Source organism: Sinohyriopsis cumingii, chromosome 5 (assembly GCF_028554795.1).
Source record: "Sinohyriopsis cumingii isolate HCF-2022 chromosome 5, ASM2855479v2, whole genome shotgun sequence".
NCBI classification, from domain to species: Eukaryota; Metazoa; Mollusca; class Bivalvia; order Unionida; family Unionidae; genus Sinohyriopsis; species Sinohyriopsis cumingii.
Genome location: NC_142965.1, coordinates 53,185,220 through 53,211,769, shown reverse-complemented (window position 1 = coordinate 53,211,769; position 26,550 = coordinate 53,185,220). Strand labels below are relative to the sequence as shown.

At 40.5% G+C, this 26,550-nt stretch overlaps 1 protein-coding gene across 3 annotated transcripts in view; it reads left to right on the top strand.

The window, feature by feature from the left end:
- The window catches only part of LOC149799177 (baculoviral IAP repeat-containing protein 7-B-like), a 78,102-nt gene that overhangs the window by 41,742 nt on the left and 9,810 nt on the right, over positions 1 to 26,550 (top strand). The window lies entirely within an intron of this gene.

Below are 26,550 nucleotides of genomic sequence, written 5' to 3'. Positions count from 1 at the left end.
GACTGAGGAGAGCTTGTGATGTTTGAAGATCAAACTGGAAAACTATGAATATATAATGTGGACCTTCAAGATATCATTCTGAAACTGCGAGGCGCTATTGCAAAGAGCCTCGCCAAAATCAGTGATATCGGGGGAATCAGATGCTGGTGTATCCGTTGCCTCTATCAAAGACAACATTAACACAAAGATGATATTGGAAGTTAAAAAGTCTGGTGATGAAATGAGTGGAGACCTTATCATGAATGGAAACTAAACTCAACTGATGCAAGAGCCAATTCATAATGATGCCGGTGCAGAAAATACATGGATACAAATTTGATACCTAGGTCGTGGCTGGCAACACTAAATTGGTATATAAAGATAAATGTATACAGTTTTCTGATGGAGGAAGCTCTGAAATATTTACTCTAACAGATGTAAATATTGTTGGGTTTCATCCTGGTAATTGCTTTAGACTTGTTGCTGATAGATCCATATATTATATCTTTATTGCATATGTGTCTTCTATCACATAGGGTCTCTTAGTATTCATTCAGTAGAACATAGACAATCATCAGACAGTTTTTATGATTAGATGTAGTTAAGATATTACAGTATAGAAACTCTCTATTTAGGTCCTATTGTAATGACAACTCATTTAAAACGTATTTGGTTGCAGGTTCTTTGAAGATTAACAAGTTTGATAGAGATACATGCGATAAATGAGAACAGCCATTTTTGCTGTTTGCGTTTAAGATTAGATTTGTTATCACATATAAGTGATGATTCTGACGATAGTGATAAGGTTGCAGAATTTATTCCACCTATCAAGGAATATCTGCTGCAAACTTATGGTGTTAAAACACTGTCATACAGACTGAAATATAATCTTTTTAAGAAATTGACAGTTGGGATCACCCTGATGTACCAATATCTACTCAAAGCCATCTTGGAAACATTGCATCTGCATGTGAAAACGCTTAATCATTGACTGTACCAACTAGGCATAAAATCACTTAGGGATTGTTCCTGCAATTTTAAGTGGACTTCAACAAATCCACCCCATTTGCATTCCCTGATGATTATCTTGGACCAACATTGACTCAACCAAGAAGAGAAAAATCTTGACTGCTATTTAAGAAGAATGTACTTGTCCATGTAACAGTTTTGGGTCAGAAACTATTCAAATGGTATAATCAGTATGTGTCTATGTTGACTTGGTGATAGACCGGAAGAAGACACACTCGCAGAAGATTTAAATATTTCCCAGGCAGATATTTTCATTGGAAGTTGTACCAGTATAAAATAGAAATTGGTTAGGTTGCACCAGAAGAAGTCAAGATTGTCAAGCAAATATACTGTGTGATCACATTTTTGCTTTATTCAAATATGCAACGCTAGTATGCTGAATATACTATGCTTTTATGTTGTAATCTACTTGTATATGTCAGCTGCAACATAAATATTTCACATTTTCATTGTCTTGCATTCGTAAAATGTAGGTTTGCTTTCATTACTGTAGAGAGATAAAAGTAATTGTAGATATGACATAAAGAGAGCACTTGAATAAAACAGGGCACTCAATAAAATGTACACAATAACTTTATACTGTATGACTCAAAATGACTTGTTTTATGGCCGCTTCCTGCTAATAGGAGATTGTGCTAGCCAGGGAATCCTGCCACATGGGTGGACAAACCTGATATGTCCTAAGAACGTTTGGATATGGGAACCCGTCACAAGAAGTACCCTATACAAAGTCATGTAATGCACTACACAGTGGATAAACCATAGGAAGATGCATCTACACAATAAATTATATATTGGAGGGCGTACCTATCCAGTGTTGAAGCCATTGGAGGGCATATATAATCAGTGAATTATAATTCAGTGCAGAAGTACCAGTGAATATAAAGTGCTCTTAAGAACTTTAAGAATAGACAATATTTAAGAATTGTTTAACTGCAGCTATTTGTTTTCTTTTTACTTTTGTGCAGTATAATATTTTCTTTCATAGTAATCATCTAATAAAAGTCATCTTAATTTTTGTGCTTGTTGACTCGGTGTTCTCCATATGTAGCATTCCAACCATTCATTCGTCTGTTCTGTGACATGGTCTTAGTATGATTAATAAACTCAGCTTGATGGCTGTTGAGAATAAAACAGTTAACAAGCAGCAGGGGGGGGGGGGCGAATCGGACAACTTTTTCGACAAAATTTGATTAAGGTTTTAAAACGACAAATAGAGCCTTCCTTCAAAATCTCACTTTTCGAACAAAAAAAAATAAAGTCTCCGTTTGGCAAATGGAGACTTAGCGTTTTTTGCTCGAAAACGCTGTATTTCGCGACAACATCTCGTTGGTGTTTTCCCGTGGTAATCATCGGGCGTCCCGCGTCGATGTCATCGCCCCCCCCCCCCCCCCCGCTGCTAAGTGGCTACAATGATCTTATAAACAGAGTGATCACTAACTCCTCCTCTTGTAGATCAATTAGGTTATTTGACTGATCGGTAAGTCTAAAATTAATTCTCGTTAAAAACCGATTATGGCATCTCATATAGACCGGATTAATTGGACTCTCAATGATTAAAAATCCCGGAGGGGCTGTTGGTGAAAATGAATAAAGGATATACCCCTGTTGAGCCTGATTTGATTGCTTGGTATCCACCTGGTAACTCCCTTCGATAACATCACACACTAGATTGATTGCTATCACCGATGCAATATTTACGTTGTATGGAGCAATATGCCTACCATCCTCTCCGTTATCGTGTCTGAGGATATGAGTTGATGGGGCGAGAAAATCATCAAGAAACTTTCTTAGTTCTGGCGCGTTGTATCCTGGAAACCTGAAATCGGGTAAATCGGCTTCTGCGATATTATACTCGGTTAGGAATCGTTGTTTATTATCATCGTTGCTATCGGATATTGTTTTAACGATTCGTTCATTGATATATTCCATGTCTGATATAAGTTGATTTAACACCTCAACGTGTTTTCGTGCTTTTGTTTTCCGTAGCTGTTCTAGTTGTGATTGGCAAATACGATTAATCTCGATAAAAAAATTATTGATATCATTTAAACTAACTGTGGCCGCGGCGGACAATTTAGGAGTTTCCTTATACGGAAAATACCATTGCATGGTATTCCTGTCTTGAAATATAAACCCGCTGGGTAATAACGCGCTTTTTATAATAGACAAATTAATTCGATAATTGGGATTAATCTCATGATACGATTGCGCATTCGTGTGCAAGTCCGCGGGGATTTCATGAGGTGGATTCTTAGGCCATCCTAGTATGGTTCTTATTGAACTGTTATAAATATCAACCATATACCCCGGTGTGCTTATTTCAATCGTCGACGATAACGTCGGTTCATGAACCGTAATAGCTATTTTTGATTCCTTTCCTGTGATCGATTTTATCCTGCGTTGAAATTCTTTATTGATTTGTTCTATTTGGTATGACCCAGTTGGTATTGTAACCTCCTCCCAGTCTGGGGTTCCATCGGGTTTATTTGTCCATGCAAAAACCAGCGAGTTATTAGGTTGTTGTCCGTTAAATGCGTCCGCTCGGATATTAGGCCAACTGTGATATACTCGCAATTTTGCCAGCGCTATTTCCTTCACTGGAACCGGTGATGGGAAGTTCACACTGAATTCGGGTTTCGTTGACGTTATCGATATCATATTTGTTTGTACCGGAGTGGTGTTCTCCGCGATCCGCTGAAGTAATTGAAACCCTTCGGGGTTCAGCGACATTATTATTAGTCGTTGTTTTTAGTGTTTAATTTCAACAACCAGAGCCCATTGAAGTGGTTCCGGCTTCCAGTTGAAAATCCTCGATTTTTGACATCGCGGAGCTGTACAACTGGACCATCGTAGAGAATTCAACATCGGATATGAACAAATTATCAATTGACAACGAGATCAACCCGGATAATTTCGAGTACGCGTCGGATACTATTTGATGTTTTACTGTATACTCGTCGAGTTTTTTCTGAAAACACGATGATATTTTCCTAGTGATTGCGTTGGCGACTCCAGCAATTGTTGTCATCGCGGAGATAGCGATTGGAACAGCGATCGGGGCTATCGTGGTCACCGTGGATAAAATAACACCGGTACCGGCTACTATACCCGACACCGAGTACACGACCGCGTCGATGGCGGTTATTTTTCGGCGGTATTTTTTTATTTTTGCGCGGTATTGTTCGGAAAGCGTTTTCAAATTCGCGGAGAACTCTTTTGCGGTATCGAATCGATATTGATGTGACGTCGGTGATACCTCTGATTCAATTACCCTGGTGGTCATTTTTATTTTAAAAGAGCTAGTGTTTTTAATTACTTAGATCCGCTACAAATTCCACATACCATGTAATGTTTGCCCTGGTTAAATTTCCATCAACGGCATAAATTGTAAACCGTTCAGTTGCGCCCTTGTCTATAATTGTTGATATTGTATTGTTAAACCCGGATGAACTCGACGATAATATATTAAACTGCATCATTGAAACCAGTGTCAATCGATAAATGCCCTTAACAGTTGCGGTAATATTTACTGTATTCTGTGTAGGAGTCCAATCGAATGATCCATGCCGAATTGTGTATACTGTGTTGATGGTGTTCTCATGAGGGATTTTTATTTTTTCGAGTTGCTCTACTACTCTCGGTAGTCCGTCTTTAATCGCTTTAACATCAGTTGTAACTATTCCTATTTCCCGCCAACTCGCGTCTATATTATTCTTGTTCGCTGCAACATTAGTTTTGATTGTTTCTATTTCCCGTGTATTCTCGGTCATACTTTTTTTGTTCGCTGCAACATCAAGTTTGATTGTTCCTATTTCATATGTATGCACGTCTATACCTTTTTTGTTCGCTGCAACATCAGTTTTGATTATTCCTATTCCCCGCCAATACGCGTCTATATTTTTTTGTTCGCTTCAATATCAGTTTTGATTGTTCCTATTTCCTGTGTATGCGCGTCTACACCCTTTTTGACCGCTGCAACATCAGTTTTGATTGTTATTATGTCCTGTGTGTTCGCGCTCATATTATTTATGATCGTTGTAACATCAGTTTTGATTGTTCCTATTTCCTGTGTATACTCGTCCATATTATTTATGATCGTTGCAATATTATTGCTGATTATTTCTATGTCCCGCTCATGTACTTCTACACCATTTCTGTTCGCTGTAACATCAGTTTTGATTGTTTTTATTTCCTGTCCATACGCAGTGATATCATTTATAGTTATTGTGATCTCATCCAGCTTGGTATTTTTTTTACCAAAGAATTTATCAAAGTTGTCATCGATCCTGTTAACATTTTTTCGTAACGAGGTAAATTGGCCCGACAGCGTCGTAAACTCCAAAATAGTATTTTTTATTGTTGCAAGATTCGGTTCGGTTATCGTCGGGGTCCCAAAAAAACTAGCAGTAGTGAGTTGTATATCGGTGACAGATTTTTTCACCTCGGTGGCAGATTTTTTCACCTGCGCGTCGAGTTCGGTTACCGATCTATCCAACCTTATAAAACCGTCTTTGACTAATGTTACCGCCGATATATGTTCACCCGGTTTGAGTCGTCCGTCGCTGGTATACAACGCGATAGCGTTCTCGGCGGCGTCACGCTGTCGTGTTAAAACGTCATCCAGCGACACATTACTGGATTTCAATTTACCCTGGCGGTCTTGAAATACAACTATTTCACCTGGGTCAACACTGGTTAAATTCAACGTATCAGCGATTTCATCCTCAATTAGTTTTTTTATGTCATCGGTGGCGGGCGTTTCCGTGGATTCTTTCAGCGCCGAAACCGGTCGTCCCCAAATATCAATCATCGTTATTGTAAAAAAAAACGGTGTTTTTAATTAACCCGCCGGGCCTCTACGACCCCACTAGTGTATTCGTTTACAACCACATGAGGTGGTTTTCGCGATGATGAAATCGCCGCGAGTACGTTCAATACCTCACGGCCGCATATCGGTGGGTCACTTAATTGTTGTGTTGGCAGCGTGGAATAAAAAACCCGGGCTGAACACGCCCGGATATACCGCATGAACTCGTTTGGCGGGGCTAACCCGTATGAATCAAAATAGACGATCGCACGCGGATCAATCGCGTATGCAACCCAATGAGTTCCCGCTCCGGAGGACCCATCGAGGTTAATTATACCGGTTTCAATATTCCTTGGTGCCGCCGGTAATTGATCCCTCATAAAAACACCTCTGAAGTTTTTTATCGCTAGCGCGTTTGCGGCGTCTATTAAATCAAAATTAGACATAGGAGTTAATAAACGGTTCCCGGTAGTCTTAGACCCTTTCCCGAGTACCATGAATACGGGGTTCCCGGTAGTCTTAGACCCTTTCCGGCCACGGATCGTTTTTTTTTTATAGCCTTTCCCGGTTGCCTTTTTCAGTGCCATTCCCGCCGCGGTACCAACGGCTCCTAACGCCGCCGCCTTAGCCACTGCTGGTGCGGCCGCGGCAATCAACGCTGGAATTGCAGCTAACAGCGGAAATATCCCGCCGGTCTTTTCCATGTTTTTAATCGCTGCGGGCGAGAAATCTACCTGAATACCCTTTTTATTCTTCATCGCATCATTGAAATGTTTTATTTGACGCGCCGTCAACGATATCTTATGATTACCACCCGCCATCTGCGACGGCTTTAGCGTTATTGCGGCCCCGCATTGTTTAGCGGACTTTGATCGTAATTTCTTGACTTGACCATCAGTCAACTCTACACTGACGACACTATACGACATTTTATTGTAAACGCGTTTGTGTTTTCAATTACATGTTTTCCACTGGCGCATCAACGATTCTCATTCGTCCACCAACACCTTCTAGCAGCATTGATTTATCGCTGAGAATGACAGCGACCGCTCTATAATTAACACCACCCGGGGCTATACGAGCTCGGAAGTGTATATCAACGACGGATTGTCTCGTTAAATCAAGATGTTCCAACGAAAAGTAATAAATCGGATACAGGTTTTTAAAATCAAATTGTGATATTTGCAAACCAGTGTCGACGTTTTGATCACGACCCATATATGACAGCAATCGATGGTACACACGTGCGACATGGTTGTCGCCGTAATTAAGCTGTATATCCTCGGATGGTTCCTGTTGTCCGTTTATTCTCAGCGAAACATCCCTGACTCCTAATTGATCAAATATCATATGGCTGCGTTCTTGATTACCCAATCGTTCCCTATTCTGTAACGCAACAAATATATGACGCGGGGCTGAAACACCCTGTTTTGATGCCAAGTGCCATGTAAACGTATCGGCGACGTTATCCTCTTTAGCATCAGTTGTTACCGCTAGCCAACTCAACAACGATTTTCCCCCCTGTTCCATAAATGATAACAATCGTGTTTCCGTGGTAACTGATGGAGTCAACACCGGCATCCACAATGCTATTTTAGTTAAAACGACTTTACCGTCAGCGACACCAGCAGCACGCCATATTGCATTGTTATCATCGCCCCTTCGCGTTAGCGCGATTGTATGCTTAGCCCCATAGATAACTTTTCTGACATTTCTGCAAAACCCAAATATGTGATGGAGTGGAATCGCGCATGAAAACTTTCGGCGTGGTCTTTGCAACATTGTTACTCGTGCTGCGAATCCCATATTGTAATTATCGTTAATACTTTTCATAATATTGAAATCAGCGCCCGGTCTTGCCCTGCGGTCTGGATTGGCTGCTTCAGCTTGATTAGCAACTGCGGTATCTTGTGGTGTCAGCACGTTAACGTACTGAAGATGATCAGCGTTATTAGTGGTATCCTTTGCGAACATCATAGATGGGCCCGCCGATCTTGTATAATCGTCCGAGTATCTCGCTAACCCAATTATCGTCGTTGCAACATCAACCTCGCGTTCTATTGATTCAATTTCTCGCCCGTCAATAAGATATCTGGCGCTCTCAAATAACGCCATGATACCGTTGTTGACGAAACCAACTCGAACACGATTGTCATCTGCGTATGGCGTATTATCGGCAGCATTTGTCACGAGTTCTCCCTCAATTTCGATAAACGCTTCACACGGCAAAAAGTATTTACTGGTATCTTGGACTTGAAGTTCAATTCGCGATCGTAGGTCGGCTTGTGGTGGTTGATAGGAATAAAATTGATAATCGCGGACAGAATCATCCCTGCGCACTGGGGCATCCATATCAAACGCGGGATCAGCGGTTCGCGCAAACATTTTATTATTTATCATGTTGATGTTTTCAATTGCGATTTTTTCGTCGTAAATTCTTTGAATTCTGTTTAAGACCCCCCCCCCATTGAGTTCATGAGCGCGTTGGTGGATGACTGAGCCGCCAACGACTCTAATTTTTCTTCCACGGCGTTATTTATTACTTTACTGACATTTGCAGGCATCACTGTCGTTGATGGCATCACCGGTGGTTTCTGTTTTCTTTTTCTCACCAACGACATTAGTTTGTCCTTTGCTGCAGAAAACGCCTTTCCGGCAACATCTCCAATAGCGATGATTCCCTTATCCCGAATAACATCAATAGCTTTGGTTTATCATGGTTGTAGTGTATGATCATCTTTACTATAAAAACACCAGTTTTCCAATTAATCATCCACTAACTCGTCAATGAGCGTTCGATACGCACTAATGTCCATGATACCGCCCGTAAATAACCGCTTGCAAATATCAGCTGCCTCATTGATTATTTCCGGAGAGTTATTTCCGGCTCGTTTTCCTCCGATTAGTACCTCTAGCCGTGATATATCACTGAGAACACTATTAGAACAGGTAACGCCGTAGGATTCTTTACCAACAGAGTATCCTTTTCCTTTTTTTAGTTTTACCCTTTTTTCAACTTCCTTGTGGAATGCGTCGTAATCGGGATCACCACGATGTGGTAATGCATTCTCGTGTTTACTCGCTAAATACACTATTCTTGTCCAATCCTTTAACTTCTTTATATTTTTCTCGTAACCGCTATTGATATGCTCCTCATCTCGTATGCTCTTAGCAAAATTAGAGGCAGTAAAATCAACTAATTCTTCCCTGCTGCTGAAGCCTCTAATTTGATCTATTGTGCCCTTCTTAAGTACATTACGGGGTATATTCCCCCCTCTCCCCTTTTCTTCCGGTATTTCTTCCGGTATTTCTTCTTCTGGTTCTCTTGCGGTAGCACCTAGTTCTTCTTCGTCGGCCATTGTAACACAAGGTTCTTGTGGGTCCATTATAGCGAGTGGTGGTGGCCTCAAAGACCTCTTCGTTTGTTCGGTCTGAGCCGCTATCTTTTCAAGTACGCCAAGCAGTGACGCCTTTTTCTTCCTTTCTTCGTCGGGAATATCCCCGTATATCGCTGTTTTCACGTCTTTGGTTGCACTCGTTATCGGAGCAAAGAGTTGTTCGCTTCCAACAGTAAAATCGGTTTGTAGTTGCTGCCGCGTTTGAAGTTGTTCTCGGACCCTGTCTCGTAACGGTATGAACTTTTTAAGCGCCGCTAGCCGCTCTCTGGCTAGCCGAGTAGTAAGTGATTCGCCTACCATTATTGCAATTGCTCCGCAATTTCTAATTTCCCGCCGAGTGTACCATCGGGGGCTCCACGGAGTTTTCGTCTATAATCCTTCTAATGTTTTTGATCTTACTAGAAATCTCCCGGCGTCGTTCATAAACACGTCCGAGTTTTTTTCGTATTATTTCAACGGCAGTGAATAGTCCAATGAATGCATTTGCGTCATTGTGGTACAAGTTTTCATTAATCGTATGTTGTAATCGTTTTATAAAAAAGTACTCGCGGGCCAGGGTAAAACGCCCCCGTTTCGATTGCTCGTTAATAATCTCATAATCGGATAATATTTTTTCGCTGTCGAGACTATCAGATAATTCAATTCCTTGATTTTTTAATTTTGAAATCTCGGCTAATATATTATTGATGTCTTCGATATTCATTATTCTTATAGAACATCTTGTTTTTAAATAAAAAATAAATTGACCCCCCGCAGTGTGTTATTTTACAGACAATTCGTCAGCGCCATAGGCGCCGGTGACCTTATATTTATATACGAAAATCGAATTCTGTGACCCGTCTTTTTTGAGATCGCTGTTTTAGTTATATTTTCTGCAACAAATCGTACTGCGGGCATACAAATATCAAAATATCTACTGGCTTCATTCATCGACTGAAAAGTTTTTTCTTCGTGCGTTGTTGTATCAAATGACTTTACGGGTTTTGCTTTCTTTGAGTATTTACCAGTTTGGCCTTTTTTGGTATTTTGACTTTGCGAGATAGCTTGCAGATTACACAGTCTGTTATTTTGAGGATATCCATCAATGTGATCAATCACAAGCCCATTCTCGATTAATCCGTTGAATACTTCAAATACCATCCTATGAACATAATACTTCGTCTTTCCAGCAGTAAACATCAAATACCCCTGATTATTTACGGTACCAACCGGCCTCTTCAGTCTGCGGTTTCTAACAACGCCGTCGCGAGATTCCTCGTAATTAACGAGCAGGGGATGCGGCTGAAATTCTTGGTCCATTTGTATAATAATACTACTTGTCTAATTTATTATTTGGTTTAATTATAAATCTTTCAACGTAGTCTTGGGGGGTTTCAATGACGAAATCGGCGGTGGGGTCAATGACGGCGTTTTTAATTCGTTTATCGTAATAACGTTTTAACTCTCTGTATCGCTTTTCGCCACAATTGATACACAACTGCGATTTTCCTCTTACACCAACGTGACAAACCAAGCACGGGAGGGGGCCAAGAGAACCATTACGAACGCTTTGTAAATGATACCCGCAGAATTCACCTCTACATGATTTATTGCACGGGGTTGTCGACCCAATCATCAACCATTTGCATTTATTCATTATACTATATTCTTTCATTTAAATACTTGTTTTAATTATATGGATGAGTTCGAGAGATTAGCAGCAATTAAGCCCTGGAAAAATATTAAATTCAATCTCGATAGAGCCCTCAAGGACGCACCAAAAGCGTTAATAAACGATAAAACCCTGTTAAATAAAATCCGTGATTGTATCAATGAATTCAAGCGTGATGGTGCATCTCATAGTTGGTCAACATTTCGAATTGATGGTGTTGCTGATGCTACCATGAACGACAACCGCGCAGCAACGATAATATCACAACTTGGCTCCAGCAAGTATTTCTTTAGAGTAAAATTCATTGTCCGGGTGGAATCAGGTGATTGGATCATACGTGATAAATTTGAACCAGTTCTCAGCGACAAGAAAACAGTCATTGTCAGCCGCGACTCCAAGCCGGGGCTGTTAACCGGAATTGACAGACCATACTATGAACGAGCGTATCCTGAAACAGCAGTTGTTTATGGAATATACCCATTAAATAAGAAACCTGATATCGGAAAACTAGCGCCGATGAAACAGTCAACGGGGATAAATTGTGTAGCAGAACGAATAATAGAGCATTTTACAAATGCATGTCGAGGAAACAAATTGACTGATTTACGACGTAGCAAAATCAACCAGTGGGAGGAGACAGTGCGCGAGCGAGGAGCAACCATCAGCGACATAGCGAGATTAGAAACATCGCTGAGATTTCCAATAACCGTTACAACGATAACCGGTGAAGTATTACACGAATCGAAGTATAAATCAAAGGGAGCCCCAATTAAAATTATTGATCATAACGAACACGCGTGGACGCCCGCGATCACAGTGTTTCCACGGGATAGAACAGTAAAGTATATCCCCGGGGAATTTATACAAGATGGTTTTCTCGCGGAGAGGAAACTATTTGATGCTATTGCCTGCTTGTGTAAAAACGACCCTGTGTCAGTGTGGTTACTTCGCAGCGCTGAAAACGATGCGGATACTTTTGATCAGTTTGTAAGACCAAACGGTGAATTATACCGCACTGAAGCGTTTCACAACAAGATGAAAAAAACCGCCATAGAATTTGAGGAGCATGATGAACAACTGCTAACAAATTGTTTCACGATTCCATCGGTTGCAGCTCATGTTGCAGCAAGGAAAAATGCGTGGAGCCCAACGCGCAAGGAATTTCTACCAGATGTACAATCCAGTTGTTTGGAGTATTATCACGGTGGATTATGGAACACTGAATACAGCCGCGACGCTATGATTTCCGTTGATATGGTTGCCTGTTATCCAGCGAGTTTTCTCGGGTATGGATCCGCCGCTGAGTACTTTAAACGATTTGGACACCCCAGACATGAAATGACTCGTGTTGCTATTAATGGACCACTGCCTGATTTTGATTTAACCGGATTCGCTCGCATAGTATCATTTGAATTCGCAGCAGGACTTCATCGCTGTTGTTATATTTGGATCGGTAGACACATGAATGAAAAGAAGTGGTTGCCAATAGCGCTGCTACGGTATATGATTGATTGTAAAATGCTAGTTTCGTTGATTGTCAGTGACGCGATTATATCATACCGAGCGCAGACTGAAGTCTGGTTACCAGAACCGGAGCGTCTAGATAGCATAATTGACGAATCCAGAAAACACATTGATGCCGACGAGGAATATATCGTCGAATGGTCCAGGAGGATATTCAACCAACGAAACCGCGAGGCAAAAGATCTCGGTAGAAGAATAATTGGTAAGTTCACACAAGGTGGAAAAAACTGCGACTACAAACGATATTGCTCACGGCTGATTATAGATGACGCAGAATATGACTTCGTAATCAAGGACGCAGTGGCGAAAAATAGATACGTGAACTGCGAAACAGCTTTCTTGTCCAATGGAACAAGGTTGGGTACAGTTGTTACCTACAGCGATGGAGACAGCCCAGCATACCCGCATTTGAGGGCGTCTATGCTGGGTTACGCCGCTATCAATTTATTCTCGATGATAAATAAATTTCCCGACACCGCGGTTAGAGTAGCCGTTGATTCGTTTTATGTTGACGTAAAGTATAAGGAAAACGTAGCCGGGTTTACTAGTCCGGACGAGAGTTGGGGTACATGGAGAATTAAAAAAGAAATACGACGCGATTATTCCCCGTCAGCAGATGTCACCGTTGAAAACAATTACCTACGCGGTGATAAATTGTCAGAATGGTCTAATGCACCACCGTGTTCTGATCCAATTTGTAGACACAAAACAGTTTATTTAAGCGGCTGTGGCGGGTCAGGAAAGACGACTCGGGCAATTGAATTATTTCGAACGCGGGTAAGTATAATCGTGCTTACACCGACCCATAGACTAGCGCGAGAGATAAAACAACGAAATGTTGACGCCGTTACTTATCACAGCTTTTTTCGATACAGCGGTGGTGAGTGGACTCCTGATCGAATGGGGGAAAAATTTATTCCCGAGGTTATCATTTGGGATGAAATATGTACTGTTTCGTTAGATGTTTTACAAATGTTTCTTGATTGGTTGCTGCTCGCGAATACAGCGGTAATCATGTGTGGGGATCATGGCCAACCACCACCATTTGTCGGCGAGGGTCCACATGATTGGTTGAGCGGGTTTGTGGACTATTATGAAGAAACCGATACTGATTACCGAGCACTTGATGAACAACTGCGCGAGGTTAAAAAATTAATCAGATTACAGCCGGATAGAATTCAGTGTGAAATAATTCGCGAGGTGATTCCGGAAAAGCCGTTAAATGAATTCTGGGAAACATGGAAACCAAACGATTTAATTGTAGCGAGTAGAAAGATAGTCAGGGACACACTTAAGCGGAAGTTGTTTACGTTGCATAAGGAAAAGTTTCCAACGCGTCCAGTGCCGTTATGTTATAGACCCGCGGACACACGGCGGCAGAACATTGAAGTTGAAATCCCGGCCCCCGACGGCGTCAGGGACAAAAAAACAAATTCTCGTGCTGAATGATATCGTGCTCGTTGATATCAGCGTCGTCGAGGACGCGCTACGTGCTGATAATTCCCCGTGGACGCTAGGATACGCAACGACAATACATTCCTCGCAGGGACTAACTATCACGGACACAATTGTTTGGATGGTTGATAATCGCATCGAATGGTCGAATCTAGTCTATCTTGCAGTGTCCAGAGTACGGAGGATAAATCAGCTTCGAAGAATTGTTATTGACGGAGTCACCAACGACAACGACATCATCGATGCAAGCGTCATTGATAGAAAGCTCTCGGGTTACCGCCAACAGGATAAAAAAAAACAGCGGCGTTTTGATATTGATGCCGAATTAATAATTGCGTTACGACAACAACAGAATAATCACTGCGCGAGTTGTAATTGTGTAATGCGTTGGCGTTATTCGGATAAAGACGCTCGCCAATTTACCGTGGACAGAATCGATAACAGTCTCGGTCATGTCAAAAACAATGTGAGATTGACCTGTCTTGAGTGCAATAGACGCAACGGCGCTAGTTAAGACCACGCGGGGGTAATTGAGTATCGTCAGGTATCACTTGTAGTTGCTCGCGTGTAAACCCCCGCTGTGGGGCAGTTGGATCCAGTCTATAGATCGGTGGTCTATTAGTTGATCGTGTTATCGTTGATATGTTATGTGTGGTAACACTCCAGATAGGATCATTAGCTCTTTTTTTACCGCCTTCAAGCTCTCCTGGCTCATATAGATATCTAACAGTGACATCGCCGAGAATCGGCTTGGAAACGCTATTTATTTTTGATCTTCCGGGTATATACTCGTATTTAATCGCGTCGCTGGGCTTCATGTTGATTGCTCGGGTAATCTCGTTATTTAACGCTGCAATTACGCCTGGCAACCTTTTGACCCATTCACGAGATCGTTTTTCTTGGATGAATTCCTTCGCGTATTGATATCCAAATAACCGTTCAGCAACAGTCCGATTGAATCGTTCAACAATTGCCTGATCACGATGTAGCGCAGTATGACCTCGTCGTATCGCGACGCTATGATGTTTCAGCGTTGATAGAACAGCGCCGCGAAATTCACTACCGGGATCAACTTGTAATAGATTTGGCCAGCGCAGAGGACCTCTTCGATAAATCCGCTCAAACGCATCGGCTACTTCAGTTGCTGTCTTTGTTTTTAACGGCTCCGCTTGTTTGTATCGACTCGCAACATCAACTACGGTTAGCGCGTATTTGTAACCGTTGTCATGCGGCAGAAATAGTATATCAGCCTGATGAACTTCATTGGGTACGGTAACATCAAAGCGCGAGAAGTTGATTTGTTTAGGCGGTGGTAGATAGATTTGCTATATAGCCTGTTTGGATAACCAATTAGCCGCAGTGGCCCTTGTTACCTTTGCAGCGCTTGCAAGCTTGCCAATTGCGGCCTTCCCCTTCCAGTATCCTCTCGGAGAATAATAGATGGATTCCATGTTGTTATTATAAACTCTAGCGTTTTCAATTACCAGCGCGAGAAGCTCCGCTTCCAATCATTAATTTACCTTTCATAGCCGATTTTACCAACCATGAGGCCAATTTTTCTTTGAATGATTTATCAGGAATAGCATTTAACGCGTGAATTAATTTTACGTCCGCGATATGACGCTGTTGCAGATCGCTACTTTTGTAAGCAACATCATGAGCATGACACGCCTTATCGATAGCGTTTATTGGATACTCACCGGGTTTGGGCTGATTTTGATCATCGAGTCTGATATCTAATCGCGTTCCGGGGCCACAGTAGCTATATCCTGGGAGGTGCTTTTCTCCTGGATACTTTGCCCACGGGGTTCCGGGGAGTTTTGATAACTTGGCTGCAATATCACCTCCTCGCTTTTTTTTAAAACATCCCCGGGTCTAATAGAAATAAATCTAAATTTCTTTATACCGCATTGTACACACCTACCAGTAAGCGCCGATCTATTATTTCTTGTTGTAACGGTTGTCATATCATTTGTGCCAGTACGCACTCTACACTTCACACAATATAGATCCATAATTTATGTATAGAGATATGAATATAATTGACTTTTCAGCGACTAAAACAAGAGAACCAGTTAAGCATGTTGCATCGTTACCAAACTCGATCCGGATGATTATCATCGGACCATCTGGATCCGGCAAGACGCAATTGTTACTTAATTTAATAATGAGATGGATGAAGTGGGATAAGTTGTATTTAATCGCTCCTAGCGTAGATGATCAACGATGCTACGAGGTGTTGAAAGATTTCAACGAGAATGCATCAGCGATCGCTAAAAAAAATGTCATCGAGTTTATTACAGATATCAATGATGCACCAGGTATCGATGATATTGATGGCGACGTTAACAATCTAGTCGTGTACGATGATGTTATGTTAGACAATCAAAAAAACCCAGCTAGGATATTTTCCAGAGGCAGGCATAAAAACACTGACGTGATATATGTCACTCAACGATACACTCAGATTCCAAAAGTAATCAGAGACAACTGTAATATTCTTGCTGTATTCAACGGCGTTGATACACACACGCTACGAAATATTTGGCAGACATGGTGCGGCGGTGACATGGACTTTAATGTTTTTCGAAACTTTTTTAGTCATGCTCAGTCGACCCCACATGGATTTGTAACGATAAATTTACATGATCCTCGGACACGATATCGTATCGGACTTGACCAAATATTCGGTTAAATTGTAAATAACCACTTAGCAGCAGGGGGGGCGATGACATCGACGCGGGACGCCCGATGATTACCACGGGAAAACACCAACGAGATGTTGTCGCGAAATACAGCGTTTTCGAGCAAAAAACGCTAAGTCTCCATTTGCCAAACGGAGACTTTATTTTTTTTTTGTTCGAAAAGTGAGATTTTGAAGGAAGGCTCTATTTGTCGTTTTAAAACCTTAATCAAATTTTGTCGAAAAAGTTGTCCGATTCGCCCCCCCCCCCCCCCTGCTGCTTAACATGGGTGAGTTGAAAATAGCATTGGTGGATGAGGCCAAGAATTCAAGCAGATCTATGCTTGTTGATTTAATTCAAAGTTTGACCCTCTCTACTACAAGGGTGCCATTCTTATTTGCCTTGATGGAGGCTTATTTTTCCTAATAAGCATCACTCAGCTATGTGTTGACCTTATTCCCTTACCAGAGATATTTCTTATTACTCTCACTTTTATGGCAACGCCGTAATATCAGTGCAAGGAAATGCTTTATCTTCCTGCTGCTACTCGGTAAATAAAATTTCTTCATTCTAGATCATCGTCTACCGGAATATTGTCTTTGCGACCATGCCCGTTAAGATGAAAGTTGCTTTCATCCATGCTTGACAAGTGCTAGCACTGTTAGCAGTAACAAGTTTTAAACAAAAACTTTTTACTGTGTAAATATGATAAATCTTATCATACCAAATGAAGGGTATGTGAATGCATAGATCCAGCCTGTCAATCAAATCAACAACTATTGACCAATCGGATAAGAGTGCCCGGTGCTACAGTAACATCCGCCATGTTTTACCCACAAACAAACGACACTGTGGTGAAAATACAGCTGCATTACAGACTTTCGTGATTTTTGCGATATATTGACAAAATGGTGCTTCGATGTGCATGGGGAACATGCATTGCAGATGAGAGATATCCGGAAAGGTTGGAAAGAGGCCATTTTATGTGTTTTCTGACTCCAAAACCCAAGAAGAAACACAGACTCATTGGACACTACTGAAAAGCTTTTCAGTAGTTTCCAATGAATCTGTGTTTCTTCTCGGGTTTTTCATCCACCAGATAAAACTGGCTGCCATGTATAGCATATCATGTACTGAAAAAAGGGAGCTAACCCATCATACAGCAACAACAACAACATAAACCAGCCTTACAAACTATGTACATGTATTAGATATTTTTTTATTTAATATTATTTTATAGAATATTGCTTATACTTATTTACCGTAGTGAATTACCTTTGAGCAAATGGCCTTGCGTTGGTTTATTCTGGTGATATTAAGCTTTTCATGTGGTTGACCACATGCCTTGATCCATCGCTTCACCTTTTCCAAATCATGTTTTGGAGTCAGAAAACACATAAAATGGCCTCTTTCCAACCTTTCCGGATATCTCTCATCTGCAATGCATGTAGGGGGTAGGGGTATTTAAAAAATATGACATCACAAAAGCAACACCAGCGCCATCTACCAGAGAAATAATTTAGAATGCAGTGTTGTATTTTTTTCTAATGCAAATCAATTTCAAACCAATTTTAATTTTGAAAATTTTTATTGGTTGTGGGGCGTCAAAGCTTTGTGATGTCATACGAGGGGGCCGAGTTTTTGTGATGGGGCCGGGGGGGGGGGGGTTGCTAAAAAAAATCCACCCAAATTGCGTGATGTCATATATGGATGACCCCAGACTAAAATTATTGATCACTGTGGACATTTACAAAGGTGGCCAGGTACTAAATTGGGGCCAGAGAAGAGTACCCTGAGTGAAATCAACAACTAACAGGGTAATACGATTTTTATTTTCAACAGTTGCAGCTTTCATTGTGAGATAATAGCACGCTAACACCTTTAGGTTGACCTCATCCAAATATATCCATTTACATAATTTAGCATTGGTTTTTGCTGAATGTACTTCTCGAACAATGTGTATATAATGACTTTCTACAGGAATATGGATCTATGAGGATCCAAATAAAGTGAATACTCGCCATTTTAAAGCATGTGCAATCAAATTGTAAAAAAATAACACATTACTGAAATAGTCGGTATTAAACTGTTCAAACATTAAAAATAGTTCATTAAAAAATATATATTAGATCTTACCCGCTTTACATGAACAATATGCATCTTCAGACCTTTTCTCCATAATTTCAATGTGCAGATTTCAGGACACCTTTGGCCCAGCCAGTCGAAACGCGAGCGCAAACCAGACGAGAGCAAAACGCTTTTCAGAAATGAATAGTCCCTGAATTGATCTCCGGAATTTCGTGCGACAAATTCAAACGAGAACAAGAACATGACGAATCCATCAAAACTGTTATTGAGAAAATCGCGTCCGGCGCAATTAGACACTGGAAGGGTGGGGGCAGCTCGAGATTCGTTCGGAGGAACGAGTTAATTCATAGGGAGTTTATCACTCCGGAGGGTAAGAGGTATTGGCAAGTGGTCGTACCCCAGAGATACAGATCTCAAGTACTTAGGGTGGCACATGAGTCTAGCATGGCAGGACACCTAGGTAAGGCGAAGACCACCAGCAGAGTAGTCGCTGAATTCTACTGGCCTGGTGTTAATGGCGATGTCACACGGTTCTGTAGGTCTTGTGACGTATGCCAGAAAACCGTATGTAAGGGAAGGGTCACAAGGGTGCCCTTAGGACAGATGCCATTAATAGATACACCGTTTGTTTAAAAGAGTGGCAGTGGATATTGTAAGCCCAATACAACCAGTTACCGAAAGGAAGAACCGGTATATTCTTACTCTTGTGGATTACGCAACCAGATATCCCGAAGCCGTAGCGTTGCCAACTATTGAAACGGAACGGGTGGCTGAAGCATTGGTTGACATCTTCAGTAGGGTAGGGGTGCCAGAAGAAATCCTTACGGATTGTGGTGCCCAATTCACCTCCGACCTCATGGATGAAATAAGTAGGCTGTTATCCATCAAAGAGCTAAACACTACTCAATACCATCCGATGTGCAATGGACTGGTAGAAAAATTTAATGGTACCCTAAAACATATGCTACGAAAAATGTGCGCGGAACGTCCGCAAGACTGGGACCGCTATTTGAACGCGGTTCTGTTCGCGTACCGTGAAGTACCGCAAGAAAGTTTAGGGTTTTCACCCTTCCAATTGCTGTACGGAAGAACAGTTCGAGGCCCGATGCGGATACTACGTGAACTATGGACAGGTGACGTCGCAAACGAGGAAATAAAAACTACCTACCAGTACGTGTTAGATCTGCGAGAGAAACTAGAAAGTACGTGCCAGATGGCACGTGACGAATTAATGAAATCGGGACGCAGATATGCAAAGTATTATAATCGCAGAGCGCGAAATAGGAAATTTCTTGTAGGAGATCAGGTTCTATTGCTTCTTCCTACTAGACAAATAAGTTACTAGTCCAGTGGAAAGGTCCCTACGAAGTTAAAGAGGTCAAGGGTGACATGGACTATAAAATTGACATAGACGGTAATTTAAAGACATTCTATGCTAACATGCTTAAGTTGTACATCAAGAGACAGAGCGACAATGTAGAAAAAGGGGTCTTAAATGTCGTTTCTACAGCAGTCATCGACGACAACGTGGGAAAATCAGAACACAAGGCTTCCGTCGAGTGTCCCTTGGGTGTTGCAAGGGAAGGGGTAGATAAAGTCGATGTGAGTGCGGAGTTGACCAAAGACCAGCGTCAGCAAATTAATGCGCTTTTGGTTAAATACTCGGATGTATTCACCGACAGACCAGGTTGTACAGCCTTGGTAGACCTCAGAATTAAACTGAATACATCTGACCCCATTAGAATCAAAGGTTATCCGGTACCATACAACGCACGAGAAGCTGTGGATGAAGAGGTGAGTAAAATGTTAGATCTGGGGGTGATTGAACCCTCCAACTCACCATATTCTTCTCCCATAGTGCTAGTCAGAAAAAAAGATGGGACGAACCGATTCTGTATCGACTTCGACAGTTAAATAAAATCACGGTGTTCGATGCAGAACCAATGCCAGATATGGAGGGTCTATTTGCGAAGTTGTCGGGCAACCGATGGATTTCCAAATTAGATCTGTCCAAGGGATATTGGCAGGTTCCCATTGTTCAAGAGTCCCGTACATTGACAGTGTTTGCGACCCAGAAAGGATTATATCAATTCAAGGTAATGCCATTCGGGTTAGTAGGTGCCAGTGCCTCCTGTTGTCGTTTGATGCTCAAGTTGCTAAAAGGTTTAGCAAGCGTTGATAGCTCTGTAGATGACATATTTGTGTACACGAATACTTGGAGTGAGCACGTGTCCGTCTTGGGGGAACTCTTCGATAGACTCCGCAGAGTGAACCTCACAGTGAGACCCACTAAATGCAGTATTGGCTATACAGATTTAGATTGTTTGGGTCATAGGGTCAGTGGTTCGGGTCAGTTGAAACCTCACCCCAAGCAAGTGGAAGCGATTAGAAACGCACCAAAGCTGGATAACAAAACGCAAGTTCGTTCATTTCTAGGTCTAGTAGGGTTTTATAGAAAGTTTATACCAAACTTTGCAGCCATTGCTAGCCCACTGTCTGATCTGACAAAGAAGGAGCAACCAAAGTAGAGTGGGGACCGCCACAAGATAGAGCTTTTTGCGCGCTGAAAGAGAAATTAATCAGTGCACCTATATTAAAATTGCCAGATGTTAGCAAACCCTTTATTTTAAGAACAGATGCCTCTGAAACTGGGTTGGGAACAGTTTTACTGCAAGAGCAAGATAACAATAAGTTACCCGTAGCTTACTCGAGTAGGAAATTGCTAGCCAGGGAGAAAAACTATTCCGTTATTGAGAAAGAGTGTTTGGCCGTAGTGTGGGGAATTGGGAAGTATCACGCGTATCTTTTTGGAGGAGATTTCGTTCTCAAGACTGATCACCAACCCCTACTGTATTTAAACAAGGCCAAGGTCGCTAACGCTCGATTGATGCCTTGGGCGCTGACACTACAACCTTATCGCTTCCGTGTAGAGGCAATAAGAGGAGTTGAAAATATAGGGGCAGACTACTTGAGTAGGGCATGATTGGAAATTTGGATAAATTTTTACCCAGTATAGAAAATCCAGATTGAAGTATAACCAGTGTAAATATTGCAACATATCATCAGTAGTTATTTTTCTTTTATTCTGTGAGTTTTTTTTTTAAATGTGTACATTTTTTTTTCTCTTTGGGGGAGGTATTGTCACAGAATTAGGAAAAAATAAACTTGGTTTTGCCTTAGAACTATTTGACTATTTCTCGTTGTACATGCATACAACGTTATCTAGGGTGAATAAGTGTTTTTCTAGGTAAGCGACTGTATTAACATGTACCTCGCCGGAAATTACTTGCGACGAAGGGACATTAATAACATGATATGCACGGGTATTTTACCCTGACTTTTGCTCACTCTCCTATGGATTTAAGTAAGATCGATTTCTAAACCGACACTGGTCGTTTTGGATCACGTCAAGGAGTGTACGCTCTCCATTGTTCTCCAGCCATAGGGGTAAGTGTTAAATTTACATTTCATTTGATATGCAAAGCTTATTCGGTTTGTAATGTCTTATCGCGTAATAATGCATTTATTACAACGCAGATTTGAACTTTGAATTACAAGTCACTATTAGAGGTTAATGTATTAGCATATATCTAGAGATTTTACAGAAACTATTATTATGACCAATTTGTTTTATTGTAGCTGATTGTGACTGTCACTGTGGTTGTGACTGTGACTAAGACTAGAGCTGACTAGAGTTTACTAGAGATGTCTAGAGCAATCTGAAGCTGTTTAGAGCTCTCTGGAGTTTCCAGAGTATTTAAGGCTGCGTGCTGTCGATACGTATGTATGTATGTACGTATGTCTGTGCCAGGGACGTAGACGTAGCAAATTCAAAAGGGTGCTGTATGCTGTCTGTACGTGTGTATACGTATGACTGTATATGTGGTGAATCCATAAAGGGTGCGAGCGGCCGATAAGATTGCGGGCCAACCCAAGGAATCGTGCGACTGTACAAGGGGTCTAGAAGCATACGTTTGGTTCAATTATTGTTCCAATTGCATTTTTATGTTCATAAGATTATTTTGAATCTTAGTTGTGTTCATAAGAATATATTGAATCTTAGTTGTGTTCATAAGATCATTTTGAATCTTAGTTGTGTTCATAAGATTAATTTGAATCTTAGTTGTGTTCATAAAATTATTTTTAATCTTAATCGGAGTTCATACTTGAGTTTATGTGAATCTCTGTTGTAGTGTATAATAGGGTGCATAGAAATGCCGGAACGCAGTAGAGTAGAAACACCGGAGCGCACATCAGTTATATCTTATATACCATATCGTATATTGGTGGTGTATGTATAATTCATATTTGTGACATTTAAAAGTAGTTATGTAATAAATTAATATGTAATTTCTTTTCTGCAAGTGATGCAACATTAAACTAAAAAGAAGCTGGAAACAGCGCATTTTGGCGACAGTTCTTATAGTAACAAAATTTAATATTAACAGCATGTAATGCAATTTATACTTGAGTTTAATGCTTCTGCTCTTAATAATAAAAACATATTAATATTGATTTAATATTAATTTCTTAAGTTGATTATTATGTTGTGGTTATTACTTACTAATTTTTCTTATTATCTTAAGTTCGAGATGTGTGAGAATTGTGCAACCCAGCATGCGAAACAGCTGTATAGTTTGAGTGTAACTATCATGAATTATGCGTGCAAATGGTCTAAATGCAAAGAAACATGCGATATTGGCGTGTCAATTCATTTCCGTCATTCGTTGGCCTTTTTTAAACCTCTTCTGCTATTTGAAGAAGAGTATGGGATAGTGGTAGATATGGGTTTAATACACAAAGACAAGATTTTGGATCATATTTCAAAATGTATTTGTTACGTATAACACAAAAATGTTTCAAAATTAATATACAAAAAAGGCTTGCCCACTCAGAAATAAAATATTAAATGTAGCAACAACATGAATAAACACATATCAAGTTATATCAATTAAATTGATAAGACTTTGGCCTCAGCATACAGCCTCATTGCCAAAAAATGTATGAATCGTTGCGCAGTTTTACCCGACGAGAAGCGTTAGCCACCATGGTGGCATATATATATTCACTAAAATATACTAAGTAATTAACACGTTGCCATGCTATATATTCCAAAGGACAATTTACTAGTTTATACCTGTTTATATACAAAGCATCACATAACCTACCATCAATTTATGATATAATTCCTATAATATTAACTTTAAAACTTATACAAATGTGAACAAGAAAAGCGGGCATGCAAAGATACTAGTTTCACAGCAATCAAACATTAGATTGTTGTTTCATATAACACACAAATGTTTCAAAATTAATATACAAATAAGGCTTGCCAACTCAGAAATAAAATAATATTAAATGTAGCAACAACAGGAATAAACATGCTATTTACTCGTCTTAGTCTTTTGTTTCGTCACTGTTCGTTTATTTTTCGTTTTCTTTGTCCTGGTTTCTTTCCACGTGTCCTCGGAACCACAATTTCTGAATGTCCGTCAGATGATGTCATGTATTTACTGTCTGTAACAATGAATCGTCTGAATTTTGTGTAGAGTTTATCTCTTTTTTGGGTAGTTTGTGTCACCCATTCCGTCTTCGAAATGTGAAACTGCCTGTAACTGTCAGCGAGTCGGTATTCACCAGTACCAATTAATGCACTTCTCAAGTCTTTGAACTGTCCGTCCACCAAGTCATTTAAATGAGATACAAATTCTGTCAGTGGCTTAGATTTCCACTCTACAATCTGCTTTAACACGTGGTTGACGGACTCGTAGTTGTTGTTAGTCCATTTGTCGTCAATCAGATCAAGTCGTGTAGGTCCGTTTACCTTCGTCATCAACTGATTTTTCAGTCTTCACTGAAAATAGTCAATAAATTTTGAGGAAATTTCCAGACAGAAAGACTTCAAGTTTTCACATTTCTCTTCAAAACAAATTGTGTCATCAGCGTCCATAATTCCTCCAAATCCATATATTTTGTCCAAAATAAGTTTGCGGTCTTTTTTGTCAACGGCGTGGTCTTTAAGTTTGCACGTAGTGTTTTCGCGAAGGTGTCTGTACATAAGACATGAGTAGAATCTGGAAATGCGGTCATTATGGCTTTGATCATTGCCGTTTCGTCGTCGGTTCCAATCACAAGTTTAGTCAAATCTATGTCTATTTCATCTTCAAATGGTGGAAAAAGTGGCAGTAACTCTCACAGTCGCTGTTGTCGTGCACGAGGACCGGTCCTATAAAAATTGGTGGCTGTCCTGTACGCTGTCTAATTACAGGAAGTTGTTTATAACAAGTCACAGTCACATGCATGTCACAGAGGTTAAACGTTATATCCACTCCTAAAACAGTCTCTCCAGTGCAGCACATATTCTTTATGTCAGTTATCTGTTTATCGTCATAAAGCAAAATGCATGGCGTTTTTCCGTTAGTCCATATTAGAGCTCCTACGAAAGGATGGCTTCGTGTAATCATATTCTCAAGTTGCTGAATATGGTCCGCGACAGTTTTTCTATGTCCGGTGGTATGTCTCTTAGATTTTTCATACTTCTTTATATCACGTATTTGCTGCATTCCAGTCGGTCGCATCACTTCGTCATATTTCTTCTTTAGTTTTGCACAGATCATTTGTGGTTTGTTTGTCTGTAACATGTCCTTTATTTCTGTCATTACAAAGTCGGGTGTACGTAAATATTCCGACACTAGATCTTTTGAATTTCCATGGAGGGCTAGACCAGGAAATGTGCCACTGTATTCAACTACAGCAAGTCGGCTGGTTAAACCCCCTTCCCCTAACCAAGTAACTCTTTTCTTATATAACTTATCCGCTTTTAGCAAAGTATAGTACCTATGGACCACAACAACTGTTTGATTCAGGTTGAGTGTCCATAGGTATATATTTCCGCTCCATCTGCCCGTGTTCTCCAATAACTCTAGAATTATTACAGAATTGACCCTTGTAATAATGTTTTCTTGAGATCACCGTTTGCACATAATAAATAATATGATTTCGGTGAGGTACCCAAAGCCGTGTTCCAACTACCGCAATCATCAGAAAAGCTACTCTTGGATTTCTTGTTGCGATTCACGATATTCGATCCGTTGTCAATAATAAAATATACATTTTCCTTTTTTCCGGTTGGGATTTTTTCTATGCAACTATCTGAAGATAAAAGAAAATGAACTACTTTGCTAGTATCTAAGAATTTTCCCAGTTCTAGTCCTCCTTTTGCAGGATTGTCCTCATTCCCGTCCTTGTCCATAAGATTTACGTTATCGTTGTGAGCGTATTTGGTTTTTTCAGTCATGTCATCGTCGGCACTGCTGTTCAAATGAGTGCTAATCGATTTATTGAGATCTGCAGATGAGATTGATATCTCAATTTCTCCATTCCTGTGTGAAGAATTAGACTTATTTAAATCTACCACTTCTATTTCAGATTGCAATTTAAGAATTGTAACAAAATGATTTGGCTTAAAAGACATAAGATTGTCAGGAAGCAACATCTGACTCCACATGATACAAATTTCAGGATCAGAACCTCTCTTGTAGTGTATAATACTGTTTGAAGCGTATCTGCAGTCCATGAGGTTTCTTGGATCTGTACTTCATATTGATTTCATATTTTTGGTTTATTTTCAACGTGTGAATGTTGTGTAGAGTGATTGAGTCAATCGTATGTTGAGAGCGTGATAGAATCATTGTAGTTTTACATCATACATTTTTCTTTATTAATTCATTTCATAAATTTCCATCTTTCTCACATTGTGTTTGTCTTATTCATTTAGTCCAAAAACCCACTCGGTTTCTATTCTGCGACGATCAATAACACCCATTTAATCTTTTTAAATGTTTCATTATAAAATAACATATATCGATATGTTACCACTGTAAAGGCAGCATGTATTTATTTACACTTTCATGTACTGCTAAAACCAAGCCC